The sequence below is a fragment of the Notothenia rossii genome (assembly GCF_949606895.1).
Source record: "Notothenia rossii genome assembly, chromosome: 8".
Classification (NCBI taxonomy): Eukaryota; Metazoa; Chordata; class Actinopteri; order Perciformes; family Nototheniidae; genus Notothenia; species Notothenia rossii.
This window is the reverse complement of record NC_136906.1, coordinates 58,401,246-58,415,923: the sequence shown is the minus strand read 5'-3', so window position 1 is coordinate 58,415,923 and position 14,678 is coordinate 58,401,246. Positions and strand designations below refer to the sequence as shown.

At 38.0% G+C, this 14,678-nt stretch overlaps 2 long non-coding RNA genes across 2 annotated transcripts; both read left to right on the top strand.

Moving 5' to 3' along the window:
• Nucleotides 1-10,722: 10,722 nt before the first annotated feature.
• Nucleotides 10,723-11,873, top strand: LOC307016818. The gene is made up of 4 exons (XR_013801915.1): nucleotides 10,723-10,799; nucleotides 10,894-10,995; nucleotides 11,173-11,253; nucleotides 11,783-11,873. It is a non-coding gene; the product is annotated as an uncharacterized lncRNA (long non-coding RNA).
• Nucleotides 11,874-12,069: 196 nt separating this feature from the next.
• Nucleotides 12,070-13,733, top strand: LOC307016817. The gene is made up of 3 exons (XR_013801914.1): nucleotides 12,070-12,224; nucleotides 12,361-12,513; nucleotides 13,642-13,733. It is a non-coding gene; the product is annotated as an uncharacterized lncRNA (long non-coding RNA).
• Nucleotides 13,734-14,678: the final 945 nt, after the last annotated feature.

The following is a 14,678-nucleotide window of genomic DNA, read 5'->3' as shown; positions in this document are numbered from 1 at the left end:
AAAGGACAGTAAGAGAAGATCTCTGTGACGCCAGATGTGGTGTTGTTAATGCGATATGATGTCCGGAAAAAAATTCAGTCTAGGATGGCCGAAGACACGACACTACCCATAATCCCCAGCTATCGTTTGGGACTACATTCTCGTTGACAAACCCCGTGATTAATCTTCAAGCTCTGGGATTGGATGTTGGAGTGGCAGTGCGCCAAGGTTACGCCGAGCGTCAAGCTCTTTGAAATGAAACTGAATTCAAAACTGGACTCGAACGCCCCCCCAGAACTACACATGCTGGCTATTGTGTTTCGCAACATGTTCGCTATGGCACGTCTCTACTGGGAATTGTAGTTTTAAAAGACGTTTTCGTTTTTCACAAAATTAGAAGTTGACAGTATTAAACAGTGTACAGCCCTGGAGGTTTAGGCGATAGGAAACACATTGGTGTGTACAAATTGAAAACATATAATTACTAAACGGGTGAAAATCGCTTGTATTCATAATGGGCAGCATTAGTATATACCCACATGACAGCTCATTGTTATTTTGTAATTCTACTCCACTTCAATTCAGAGGTTAACCTGGTATTTTTACTCCACTACATTTATTTTAGTTACTTTGCAGATTCTTATCAATGATGTGAAATATAAACAACCCTTAAAGCAGACTTTAGTTACACCTGAGTAAAATTCAGGGAAAGGTGATTGTCAAGTGCCAACAATCAGGAGAGATATTTGATAGTTGAAGACTAAACATTTATCTGCAGATCTCTATAAAGTATATTAATTACTCGTTATTCTAATAGTTAATTAAAAACTGTATATAGTTGCTATTTTGCACATCCCTTTTAAGATTTCAAGTATTGCTAAGGTTTATTGACATATCATATACACAACTAGAGTGTAGTTATGCAATGAATGAAACACTTGGGTCACAGGTTCGTCAACAGTGCATTACAAGACCTCTATCAATATGTGAGTATACCTCCACCATTAAACTGTCAAATTCTACACATTTCTTATACTATCTACATACATAAGAGTATAATTAATGTGTATAATATCAGTTAAAATAAGTTCTTCAACATAGTTAACATTGCAGGAAAGCAAAATATTAGACGTTAAGTACTTTGTCAGGCTTAATATTTATCTGTAGCTAGATACCCCCAAAGCTTTTTTCTTATTTGAAAGAAGACTTAAAGACCTAAAGTATTCTTTAATGTGTTAATAAAGGTTAATTAGATTGTCTGTTTTGCACATCATCATATTAATATCTTTGTATATCCAGCACTAAACAGTTTTATTGTAGAGATCACTTACAGTATCTTCTTGATTTTTTATATTCTATATTTCTATCATTGACCTTCTACTTTCCCCCTATGAAAGTGTGTACTCTTAATATTCTTTTCATCAAATAACATTATTCAACAAAAATAATTCAATAACGTGCTTTAACCACTAGGCGGTGCACACAAGGTACACACAGCATACTAATAATAACTTTGTATTATTAGTGTAGGACACTTATGTATGTACAACATCTGAAGACATTTAGTTTTATTCATGTTTTTACATAATTGTACAGGATATAGCTTTTTTTTTTTCAGGTTTTATTTCTACACATTAATATCGGATTTGTAAAACTTCACAGACAGAAAGGCATATCCGTCATTTAATGGTAAGCTATTGAAATTGTGATTCCATAGATGTGTCTCCCAAAACCCAAATCCCCTGACTATTCTCTCAACTCAGTATTTACATTCTTATATTCAAAGAAAATCAGTAATATCTTTAAAAACGAAAAGTCTTTTTCTATCAGCTGTGCACCGTTATGGTGTAAATAACCTATCTACCAATTGGATCAAATATAAAAGTCAGCCGAATTACTATTGATACTGCAAGGAGACGTATTTTGTGAAAAGAAATGCAAGATGTTGTTTAATTGTTGATATATTTATGATCCATGTCACATATTCATTTTTGGCGGCAGTTCTTCAAGTTTGTCCAGAAGTCTTCTCATCAGGGCTCTATAAATAAAGAAATACGGCAGATGTGTAATATTTAATGCAGCCGAACCGTGTATTACAATGCTGTTATGTGATGACTTCCAAAGAGAAAAGCAAGAACACTCGGAGTCAAATATTATTATTATTTTTTTATATGTTTTCGGATATCATATCCCAACATCCATTGCGGCTAAAACATCCAATCAACGAGCTTCAAGCTGAGGATCTTGGGTAATCTGTTCAGTGGGTTTGTGGTGTGTATCGCTCAAAATGTCCCTTATAGGCCTACGTCTGTTTCCGGTGACTTTATCTACGGCTAAAAAGCATGCTAAAACGCCCAAGATTATAGAATTAAACAAATAAATAAAAACAAGGATAATTGTGTGTTATTGTTGAGTAAATAACAGTGTGTTATTTAGAAAAGAATAACAAATTAGAAGATTTCAGTATTTTGAGGCTCTAAGCCCCATTTCTTTTCCTCACAGACAGGAAAAAAAGTCTGACATTATATGATTTAAAATAAAAAGATAAAACACTGGCATGTAATTTACGTTAGAATAAATAGAATGGTTTTGAATAATAGATGAGAGTAAAATCTACGTCACTTTACAGCCCACTTTTGGGGAAACCAACGCTGTAATTTGAACGGCGATCAAGCCTGAAGCCAGAGATCTTCTGTTACTGTCCTTTCTTCTTAGAGGAAGTACAGAAACACGTAACTCTGGATTTATTTTAATGTTTGAGGTGCAATAAACGACACAGCAGCTTTTTGGCATGTTAAAACTATTATTTTCTGCCTCGCTCATGAGAGTAACAGCTGGCGAAATTACAGCCTCGCCTACTGATTTTAATTTAACCATATATCGAGCCCGGTTGTCGATTTCAAATGTGTGCTCTAAAATGATATTTTTTAAATAACTACTATCATTATTATAAGCGACACAATAAATGGCAAAGATATGTAGAAAATAAACGTATTTGAGATACGTTCGTAACAAACGTAACGTGGGAGAAAATATGTTTCTAGCTAAATGTATTTGAGAATGCAGTTTAGTTATGTTGGAACGTAATTTTTAGGAGACAGGGTTGGTCTTGGAATAGTCTGCAAATTAAATGGAAACTGAGCAATCTGGTGACACTAAATGTTTTTAAAGCTCGGTTGGATGCTACACAATCGATGCTGTTGGTAACTGTTCATGTGGATAGTTTGTAAATTGTAATCCCTGCTGATGCTGTATGATGTCCTTTTTGTTGTTTTATGTTTTTATGTTTCATGTGGAACCTACTTGAGCAGGTCTCCCTTGAAAAAGAGATCAATGATCTCAAGGTCTCAAGGGATTCACCTGGATAAATAAAGGTTTGAAATTAAATGAAATACATGTAACAGAATATATATCAACAGTGGTATTACTTTTTTTAATGTCAGAACAATATCTGACTACTTCCTTCACCTCCACACAAACAAATTCACAAGGTAAATACCAGCACCAGCGGAACATAATTGGAACATTTAGTTTGAATCAATCAACTAATACCAGATACATTTAATCTATTTGAGAGAGAAAGTCGTTGATGGAACAACTGTTTTATTTCACTTTTTGTCATATAGTTCATGGAGCCAAGTCCGAAAGCGTCTGAAAACACTTTTGTCTTTTTTAGTCTCGTTGCGCTCTTCAACCACCTCTTCTCTAAGGACTGCAATATTGTCAAATGCATCTGGTTCCTTCTCTGTTTGTTCCTCCTGCTGCAGCGTTGAACATATGTCTCTGTGTTCATCCCTCCTGTTCACTTTCTCACTTTTTGGCATTTCTTGTTTGCCTTTGGCTATTTCAACCTTTCCAAAGTCAGCTTTATGGAGGAGCTCTATGGTTCCGATCATCTCAACAGTGGGTTTTACGTCTTCTTTGGGGTGGACAGGAGGTTTAGCCGGGCCTCTTATTTCAGCCGCTAAATGTCTGCTATAACGGCGGATGTCTCCCACAGGAACTTTCTGGTTTTGGAAGATGTCATGCTGGAACAGACCTGTTTTTGAGGTGGACTTTGGATCAATCTTCCTGGCAAAGCAGCGATTATCTTCCTCCTACGTTCAAGACAAAAGCAGCAGGGGTTTCTGTTGTTTAGACTGCCAAACCCCAGACTGCAGAATATAATTACTTTTCTATTGGCTCATTAGCTCGGAGTAATCTGCTCACCAAAAGCTCTTGAACTTTTGGGAAGTATAGCAAAATTAGATAGCAAACTCTCAACATTTCCATCCCCTGCACTAGATAAAGAAAGGCAAAATCTTCAGATGGAATACAATTTACTTTCAACGCCAGAGACTGAGAAATTGCTTTTAAGATCACGTGGATTTCAGTATGAACATGGGGAGAAGGCGGGTCGTCTCTTAGCGCACCAAATTAAGAGCCATTCGGCCTCCCAACAAATTAAACAAATACGGACCCCTACTTGTGAACTCACAACAATCCCATCTGTTATCAATGACACCTTTAAAACCTTTTACTCTGGACTATATGCCTCACAAGCCCCTTGACAATGTGGACTGTTATAGCAGAATATTTATTTCAGCGTATTTCTGATATATTCATTAATGTCACATGGTATAAGCTACAGTATAGTGGACGGTGTGTTGTTCATTTGGTTTGCCGGAAGGAGGCCCATCTATAGGCAATCAGCTGAAACTCTTCACCAGCAGTTGTATACATTGTGGTAGCTGCTAAATAAGGTTATGAAATCTGGGATCATGTAAAACTCAGAGGATGCAACATGTATGAGTGTATAAGGTTTGAACATCTCTGCCACGTATGCTGTTTTAAGTGTATGTTTGTGTATGTTTTACATGCATAAAGCACATGAGATCTTTCTGGTCTAGGGAGCATTGCTGTAGGACTGCTTGAGAGCAGAGGTAATGTTTTCCTCGTTATTATTGATTGTTGTACAACGATCAACTATACCTGTGTTTGTGTTTTATTGATCCCTCTCTGTTTCATTCTTTCCTGTTGTGAGTGCTAAATTGCCACAACAGGGAGGGAAGGGAAACATATTGACAGTATAAATGTAAACTCATTGTGCCCATCTCAATAAAAACAAAATTGAAAAAAAAAAAAAGCTCTTGAAGTTTAAGAGAAATGGAACAAAGGTTTATGTATGTGCTCGGTCTTACCCTATAGTATCTCCTAATTAAAAATGTTTCTAGAATAAGAACAAACCATTAGATAATGTTAGCACCCCCATTTAACACCAGTCAGCCACAAATCATAAACTTTTGAAATGTATATGTCTTCTTGAACACATTTAGACTTGATTATTATGGTATATAAATATCTGTCATAAATAGTCAGTACTTAGGCTGACAGTTAAGTCACATTATATAACTATTGTAACTTAAAATAATTATAGTATAATTCAATACTATTTTGACACACTGTGCCCTAAAAGACTGTTTCTATGCTATAAATCTGGCGAGCTGGTCGTACAATCTCCCGGGATAGCTGCGTTAAGCTTTTCGATGATAAATAGATTTTTGGAAAACTATACCATATTTATGGAGACAATGTTTTTTCTGAGATGTTCTCGGGTTGCTTTGCCTAGATCAGGGGTGGGGAACCTTTTTCCTCTCAAGGGCCATTTCAATTTTTTCAACATCCTCCGAGGGCCGTACGAATGATTGACCTCTGCTTAAAAATACTAAAATCACAGCCCATTAATTTGGCCTTGCTTTCATTATGTGCAAAGAAACAGCAACCTCTTAATCCAGATATCTTACCATGACTCGCGCATGCATTCACGTGCACGGTTGTGGCATGACCACCAAAACAGAAAGATATTGGACACAAGATATGTGCAAATGTATTTAGTTTCCTATCCATGTGGACATGATTTAAGTGGGGGGGGACCTAACCTCCTCTAGGGGGGTCCGGGGGTCATGCTCCCCAGGGAAAATATATTTTTTTAAATATTGAAGTTAAAAGCATCAATCTGGTGCACTTTGAGAGCAACATTAGGAGATCTATGGATACATCTCTCAACACCCAGATGAAACAGACCTGTAAGCATATTTACTTTTTCTTTATGTATATTTTACAAATCACTCCCCTTTCAAACTGTATTCTTGTTTTTTTGTTTGTTTTCTTTTTGTTACTCTCATAGTATTTTATAACCGTTTACTTTATTCTCTTTAACTATAATGATCATATAAAGATGTGCCTTTACCTCACTGGTTGGAGAAAAAGCTTATTATATTCGTTAGCATAGCTAGCTAACCAGATGCTAATAACAACAAAGTTATTGACAGTATGATCAGAATGACAGATGAACAGATCGCCACTGGGCTTACAACTAAGACACAGCCACGCAAAAACTGCAGCATGTGTAAGGCTCCTTATGGGTACTGCTTGGAGGTGCTGGAGTGGCGTTCTGGTGCTCTCCGTCAGAACTGCACCCCTGTCAGACGAGCCATGTACCACGTGATGACACGTTAGGCTCGTGTTGTGTTCAAGGACCCTGACCTTGGCCAGGAAAAACAGGCACTCGCTTTGTTTAATTTGTTTGCGGTCTAGATTTTTTTACATTTTTTCTTTTTTGCGTGTGTTTATAAATTACCTCGAGGGCCGTACCAAATGGTCTCGCGGGCCGTATACGGTTCCCCACCCCTGGCCTAGACTGACAAAGTGAGGATTTTTGGAGTTTCCTTATGGACCAAAAGTTTAATTGTTGCTAAAGTAATGCTAACTGCTAAGTACTGCTATCTAGCTGCCGTTAGCATGTTAGCGGATATTGGCGGCTCTAGCAAAGTTTTAAACTCGGTAGATTGATATCATATGTAATATAATCATAACTAATGCATGTGTAACATTACAGATTGCCTTAGTTGTAACAGCGGCTTCTAAAATTCTCAAAAATAAAGATTTCTATCTTATGTTGCTTTTATATGAATCTAATGATGCTAACACTGTACATCTGTTCTTGGATACAACTTCCAAATCATACAAGAAATAACGTTCTCCGTCTTTCTTCTCACGACTCGACTCACTTTGATAACGTGTAATAAATCGTTACAGACAACAACAGAGGGTTACCTTCTTGTAGGAAAAGTGCATCCTTGTCTCTTTTCCTCTGAGAGACATTGCAGGAGAACAGTTCTTTGGCTCTTTGAGGCAGAAATGTGTATTACCCAGGTTTGGCTGGAGTTTGGCTCCAGAAAGATGGCTCATCATGGCTCTGAAGAAGCTGAAAATATGTCTCTGTGACTGTGCTCTGACAATAGACAAATTCAGTTTTAAACATAAACATTCTAAACTTGTTCTGGTTTATTTGTTTTTGCATATGCAAAGAACCTGTAACTAACCTTTTGTTATTTTCATATGACTTCTCTTAATTGTATATTTAAGCAATAGCTCACGACAGGCCGTGGTATATGCTCGTTATAAAGGCGTGGTTCGGCCCGGTCGACAACCCCCTTAGCTGTGATATAATGAGTATATATCACGGCCTGAAGTGAGCTATTGCTTTTATAAAACGGTTACCAAGTGTGGCAATATGAAAGAAAAATACAAACAATAAAATTGTCCCTCCGTTGTCTTCTGTACAAAACATAATGCGAGATGGTTGCTATGCAACAACACTAACAGCTAGCGAACATATTAGACAGAGAGCGTTGATCCATTATTTGGCTGTTTATTTACATTCATTTGTATGTTGCCGTTTATTGTGCAGCCACTGAAAACCTGTCCAGCATCAATAGCATGGCTTATGTGGTCACTTGTATAGGTTGAGGTTGTTCTATATGGAATGCCATTTAAGCCAGAATTAAATAAATAAATACATAAATAATTAAATAAATACATATAAATATATATATATATATTTTTTTTTTTATATATCAGGGTATATGCAGGAATCCTGAAGTCAAATTTAATACCTTTTAAGACCTTTTTTAAGACCCTTTCCATACATTTTAAGACCTCATCGCAACTTTGAGTTCTAACCGGTTACATTGGCAACACACTTTACCTCACATTTATTATATTGATTGTAAGATAGCAAAACTAAACAGAGTGCAGACAGACTACTGAAGCCTTCTCTCCACATGAACTTCAACCTCTCTGTGAAGGTCAAGTTTAATGCAGTATGCTGCTTTGTTGCTTCTGTACTCTGTGCTCTTTCATTCCAGTAAAACTCCTCAGAAAACATTAGAAACCAGTATTTGACCAATAAACAAAACAATTGACAAAACTTTGAACCATGAAATATGTTAAACTTTGGTGAGCTTCAGCGGGGTAATGCCATATAGGAGCTCCCTCACAAATACCCAGGGGTTAAATTGGGCTGGGGCTGTCCGGGGCTAAGCCCTGGCACATAAGACGATGCTCTGACGTCATTACCCTCACACATTTGTCATATGTTTACAAAAAAGGATATATATGTTAAGACTTTTCTCGTTCTTAATATAGACTATATTTAGGGTCTATATGTGTTGACTTTACTTTAAAATAGCAGATCTCTGTGACCGTATATAGTTTGGCTTAGACCCCGGCCCCACACGGTAAAACGCATACGCAAGCGCAAAAAAGGCTTCCTTTCACACGCATTCGATTCATTAACGTGTCCGTTCACACTAGACCGCTGCAAATGCTGGAAACGATGTAGTACATATGTCATGCCTGTAAGTGGCGCTGCTGCCGCCCGAAATACACCAAAAGCAGCGAAGAAGAACCCGGAGCATGGTTGCCATGGTTGCCCTTCTGTTTATTCTCCTCGGTGGACGGCGTGTTCTCCTGCTGTATCTCTCAGGTAGTCCACCAGCAGATGAAAAACACCCACCTCTCCGCCTTTTCCAAGGAACGAGGGGACCGTGCGGCAGTTTCCGTAAAAAAAATGTTCCGCCGGTCAACATGTCCGTTAAAGTTTAAATCTTCCGTACAAAATTAGGAAAGTGCCGGTCAGAGGTCTTCTTTGTTATTTTTTGAGCTTTAAAACAAATTGATAACGACTCTGTTCTCTGTATAATAATATAATAATATTTCATAAACGGTGACTGCCTCTCTTTTCCTCCCCCTCTTCTGACAGCCCAGCAGCAGCAGGAGACGTGGGGAGAGGGAGGCGGGCTCTTTCATCGTTATCAGAAAATGATCATATAGGGCACACACGGAGCCGTTGGACCCCCAGAGCGTTGCGTATGCCGGTCTTCCCACCTTGGGACCCGTTACCGTAGTCGTTTATTCCCCCCCCCCCCCCACACACACAGAACGGAGCAAGGCAACGAAACGGCGCGCTATGCATGGGGCCGCCTTTTGGGGTTTCCCGACATGTCGTTCCAGTAAATTAAAGGGTGTTTCATGTTGTCGTTGCTGTGGGACTTCTTAATACCTTGGAAAATGCCATTTAATACTTTTTAATACTTTTTAAAAGCCTTAATTTTCGCTAAATTGATTTATCAACTTTTAATACTTTTTAAGACCCCGCGGACATCCTGTATATATTTTTATATATATATATAAATATGCCTATGAAATAAATTCTGAAATAAATAAATGAGGCAATAAATATGTATACATGTACATTTGGACACATATACATTTATTTATTTCATGTGACTTTTATTTCATAATGACACATTTATTTATCTCAAGAGACTTGTATTTCATCATGACACATTTATTTAGTTCAGATGACTTGTATTTCATAATGACGCATTTATTTATTTCAGGTGACTTGCATTTCATGATGAGACATTTCATGATGAGACATTTCCATTCCTTATATGCAAATGAACGGGGCGTGGTTAGCTCACAGATCCAGAGACCCAGACCAAAGCAACAGCACCACAACACTGACTCAATAGCTTTTGTTTCACACTCCAGTGCTCTTAAGTGGTTTGCAAACCAAACCGGTGCTTGAACCGTTCTTGTGCTTTTCTGGTGCTTAACTGGTTCTTCTCTGGTCTTATCTGGTCCGCCCAATGCTGCTCTTCTGAGAGCAACCAGTCTGACAGCTCTCTCTAGTCTCTACTGGGAAACAGCTAAAAGTCCTTCTGTTGGTAAGCAGCGCTACACAATTACACCCAGTCTCAGAGTAAAATATTTCTCGAAGGTTCGTTTTGCTTTCTTACAACGTTAAGTTAATGTTAACGTAACCTTAAGTTTGCTAGGAGGCTATTGTTACGAGCTAGCTGTCTTAGCTAACAACAGTTAGCAGCTAACGTCTTCTGCAGTTTGTGTTGCCCCTGAAAAACTTGATGTAGTTATTAAGGGTATGTTAAATTAACGTTATGTTACATGTTGAGAGAGTTAAGTTGTGTTTAAAATCGTCAATGTACAGTAATGCACGTTAGAGGTTTTTAGTTGGACATGAAGTTAGCTAACGTTAACTAACTTTACCAGGTTAGCATGTTAAGCTGTACTTTCTCTAGCTTAATACAAAGAGGGGTTTTGTGCTTAATTGCAAACTTTTCTTTGTTAATCTACCTGAAACTGTAGGGACAGTTTGTTTCTACTCAACTATACAGACCATTGTTCAGGAGATGCAAAACATACTGTACATGAGTTGGGTCCAACATATACCTTGAGTAATGTTATTTGCTGCTAAAAATGAAACATCATTATCAGATGAGGACATCACCAAAGTGTGTGAGTCTGTCAGGGATTTGATCTGCTCTCTGCATGTCGTGCACACTGCTCTGGTATTACTTATCTTGTCAAATGTAAGTCTCGCTCTTGTCATCGTTCAGGCTTTGCATTTGAACTCCTATGCTATGACTGGTTGCGGACTTGAAGGGAACGCCTTCCTGACATCCAGGAAAAAGGTGAGATTCTAATACATTTGAATGCCAAAAGCAAGTTATTGTTTTGAAATTTTTTAATATGATTGTTTTGGGGCATTTCTGTTTTATTGGACAGAGGCAGTAGAGATCTACTGGAAACAGTGGAGAGGGAGGAGATGATATGCAACAAAAGGCTGAGCCGGATGGTTACTGCTCCGTGCGGAACGTGTTCTATCAGGTAAAGCCCTTTGGTACCCAGTTATTTATGGTATTGAGTTTGAATTTAGCCTTTGGAATGTCATTTCCAACAGTGCATTATAAAGACTGAAAGATGTAAAGCTTGACATGATTTGGTCTTTTACTTAAGAAGGTGTTTGTCCTCCTGTGTTGTCTTATTTCCTTATCTTTCTTTCAGGTGTAACATCTACCATTGGTTGTACATGACAGAGACCTCCTCCACCTCTTTGCTGTCTTGCTAGTCAATCCTTCTGATCAGGTCATTTCCTAAATAGTGTTTAGTTTTACAGTTCAGTATACGTTAATTTAGAAACTTAATGCTCTACCGCTGTTGAATAAACCCTATATTGCTAGTCATTTTATTAAAACTACGATTTGTAAACTTTTTGATTCCAAATCCAATAATCTTTTTGTTTTAATTGTAAAACATATCTTAACATCCATCAGCAATCAATACAACAAATCATCCAACACTAAATAGAAGAAATCAGGACCTATTTCTTTTTATACAGCAGCATGTTTTGGGACTGCTCATTGATGTCATCAAGAGCCATTGAGTCTACCTTTTGTAGTCGGCCTCTCAGAATGTTTATCATTTCTTTGTCTCTTAACATTCCTATAATCATTAGTTTTTTTATTGTTGATATTGTTTTGTTCTTTATTTTTGTTGTGAGAATCACTTTGCAATTGTGTAAGTGCTATATACATAGTTATACTAATATTATTGTTGTTACCATAATTACTATTATTAATAATGTCTTCTTTGTTTTCTTTATTTATCGCTGCAGAAAGGATCATGCCAGCCCACATCAAACACCTGATCAAGAGCTTGTGAACCTCACTGCTGCGGACACCTGTGTGATATTCCACTCTGACTGGAACCCTCAAAATGACCTGCAGGTACGATATATATATCTGCTCTGTCTGTCCTAAAGATAGTTCAATAGGGCTACAACAACAAAAGTCTTTCCGTTTATTCCCTCGGTTCTTTAAGTGTATATTTTCCCATTTAATGCTTAAAAACGTTGCTCTTTTGACCCGTCTTTTAATTTTTTATTTCAAGCTCAAGCTCAGTGTCATCGTTTTGGCCGGTCTAAGGCGGTGAAGGTGTACCGTCTGATCACTAGAAACTATGAGAGGGAAATGCTGGATAAAGCTAGTCTGAAGCTCGGGCTGGACCGTGCCGTCCTGCAGAGCACAAGTGGGATCAAAGAAGGCAACAACAACGGGGTGAGAAAAAGAAAATCTGTCATATTTCTAGATGCCAAGTCATTTTTGGGTCGTCGCTGTTGCAGTACGCTTAGTTTATTTTCGAAAAGAGTTTTCTAAATCCACTTGTGTAAATGTTTCTCTGCGTCGCCTTTAGCCGGTCCAGCAGTTCTCCAAGAAGGAGATCGAGGACCTCCTGAGGAAAGGAGCCTACACCGCCATCATGGATGAGAACGACGAAGGCAATCGCTTCTGCTAGGAGGACCGCCCAGATCCTGCAGCGAAGAGCCACCATCATCACCACCACCAGGTATGTTCTTAGCAGCACTAGCCACTTGCGCTTTGTGAGATACCAATTACTTAGTTATTTGAAATGTAATATTGATGATGTAATAATTAAAACTAGGGATGGGTACCGAGCCCCAGTATTAACGGGCCCCGGGGCTTAATTATTAAAGACCGTGGTACCGTTAAGGTCCAACGTTATCGATCTTTTTATCGGTACTGGAGACATTTAAAAAATAGATGTCATATGTATTATATCTACATAAACATTATATCGCAGTCTTACTGTCGCCAACTCCGTTTCTAATATGCAAAAAGACTACAAAGTGCGTCTATGATTTATTTTCGATCTTTCCAATCCAGACGAGAGATCTCTCTCCCCTGTCGGTGTGCGAGGGGTGCAATTTACACACAGAACCTGCTACATGCATGCAACACACACACGCGCGCGCACACAAACACATGGCGGAGAGAACTAAGCGCCCCGAGGGTAGTTATGTTACCCGTCTTGAGCATGCATGTATAATAAGAACTGGATACAGCGTCGGAGGAGGGGTCTTGTTCTTTCCTATGAGAGCTGCTCATTGGCGCATGAAGTCAAAATGGCCCAACTTTTGAGAGAGCGAAACGTCACAGATTACCCAGCATGCCTGGCTGTCCCAATGTTAGTCAAGGGGAAAAAGTATTTCTGGGCCGGTCGACGTCACAGACTGATAAGGAAATTGTAGTACCGCCGTTTGGACACAACAAATATTTTCCTCAGAGTCCGGTGCACTTCCTGGGGGCTTGGTCTTGAGGTGGAAAATGCTCGTTGCCAAAAGTGCAATAAGAATTTAGCATGTAAGGGCGGTAACACGAGCTATTTGTCTAAACATTTAGAAAAAGTGCACCACATTCAGACGGAGGAATGCACCGGGTTCGACTGTCTTTCTAGTAGCTCTGTAGCCCCATCCACGAGTAACGTTTCCACGTCAGGTATATATTATGTATGCTAGCAGCAACACACAGAGTTAACTCAATGATACAAACATGTGTTAATGATTAGAGGTAACTGAGTTATTTATTTTGTTAAAGTTACAGCTATTCTGTTTGCAGTTCTATCATCACATAATTTAATACGATTTGTTAAAACATTGTTGTTTCTTATTTTCAGTTTGCTTCAAGCAGTGGCTGTACGAGAAAGACGTGGAGGACCAATAAATGCTGGCCAGATTGGCAAAGACCGGAAGATACATAACAAAGAAGATAATGGATATTAACAAGAAAAAGAATAAGAATGTTTATAATTTCTTTGTTGCTGTTTACATTTTGAATTATATTTGTTATTTCTAAATCAAATGCATCTATTTTAGATGATATATTGATTTAGATGTAGGTTTTTTTTGTAATATTATTGTATTAGTATAATTTATTAAATAAAAATACTGTTATGAACACTATACAATGTCTTTATTTTGATAGTTACCAGAATACATTGTATATTTAATACTAACATAAGCTGGTGATAGATAAATGCTGGTCTGCTGGTATGCCAGCAGACAAATATTTATAAAGAAAGAAACAGAAGGGAGGAAATGATGATAGCTAGACTCAGAATAAATCACACAGCATTGAATGGTACGATGCATGTCATGGGGAAAAGTAACGGTGACAAGTGTAGGAACTGTGGAGTTAAAGAAAATGTGGAACATCTATAAAGCTGAAAGAGAAAAACTAAAGGATAAAGTTTGAGGCAGAGAGGGAATGGAGTGTGGTTGGTATTTTGGGAACAAAAGGAGAGGGAGAAAGAGCTACCAGAAAGGCACTGTTTACCTTTAGTGAAACTGGGGTAGGTAAAATTATCTAACATTAGGTCAGGAAAGATCATAGATTGTTGTTTTTTTTTGTTTTATTTATTATGTTTTTTATTTATTTTTGGATTAGATCAAAGATACGTCCATGAGTTAAGAGATGGAATGATATGATGATTCACACTCATGTACAGTAGGTGGCGGTATGCACCTTAAAGTTGTTTGCATTCCGCCAAAAAACCGAGAGAAGAAGAAGTCAACTGGTTTGCCAATGGACAATTTACACCGAAGAAGAAGAAGCGAACATTTCTGGCGGGTGAAATTTAGAGTATCAGATTACATGCGATGTCTGACTCTGAGAATTTAGTAGTTTGCCTTATAGTCCTTCTCCTCCATTTTC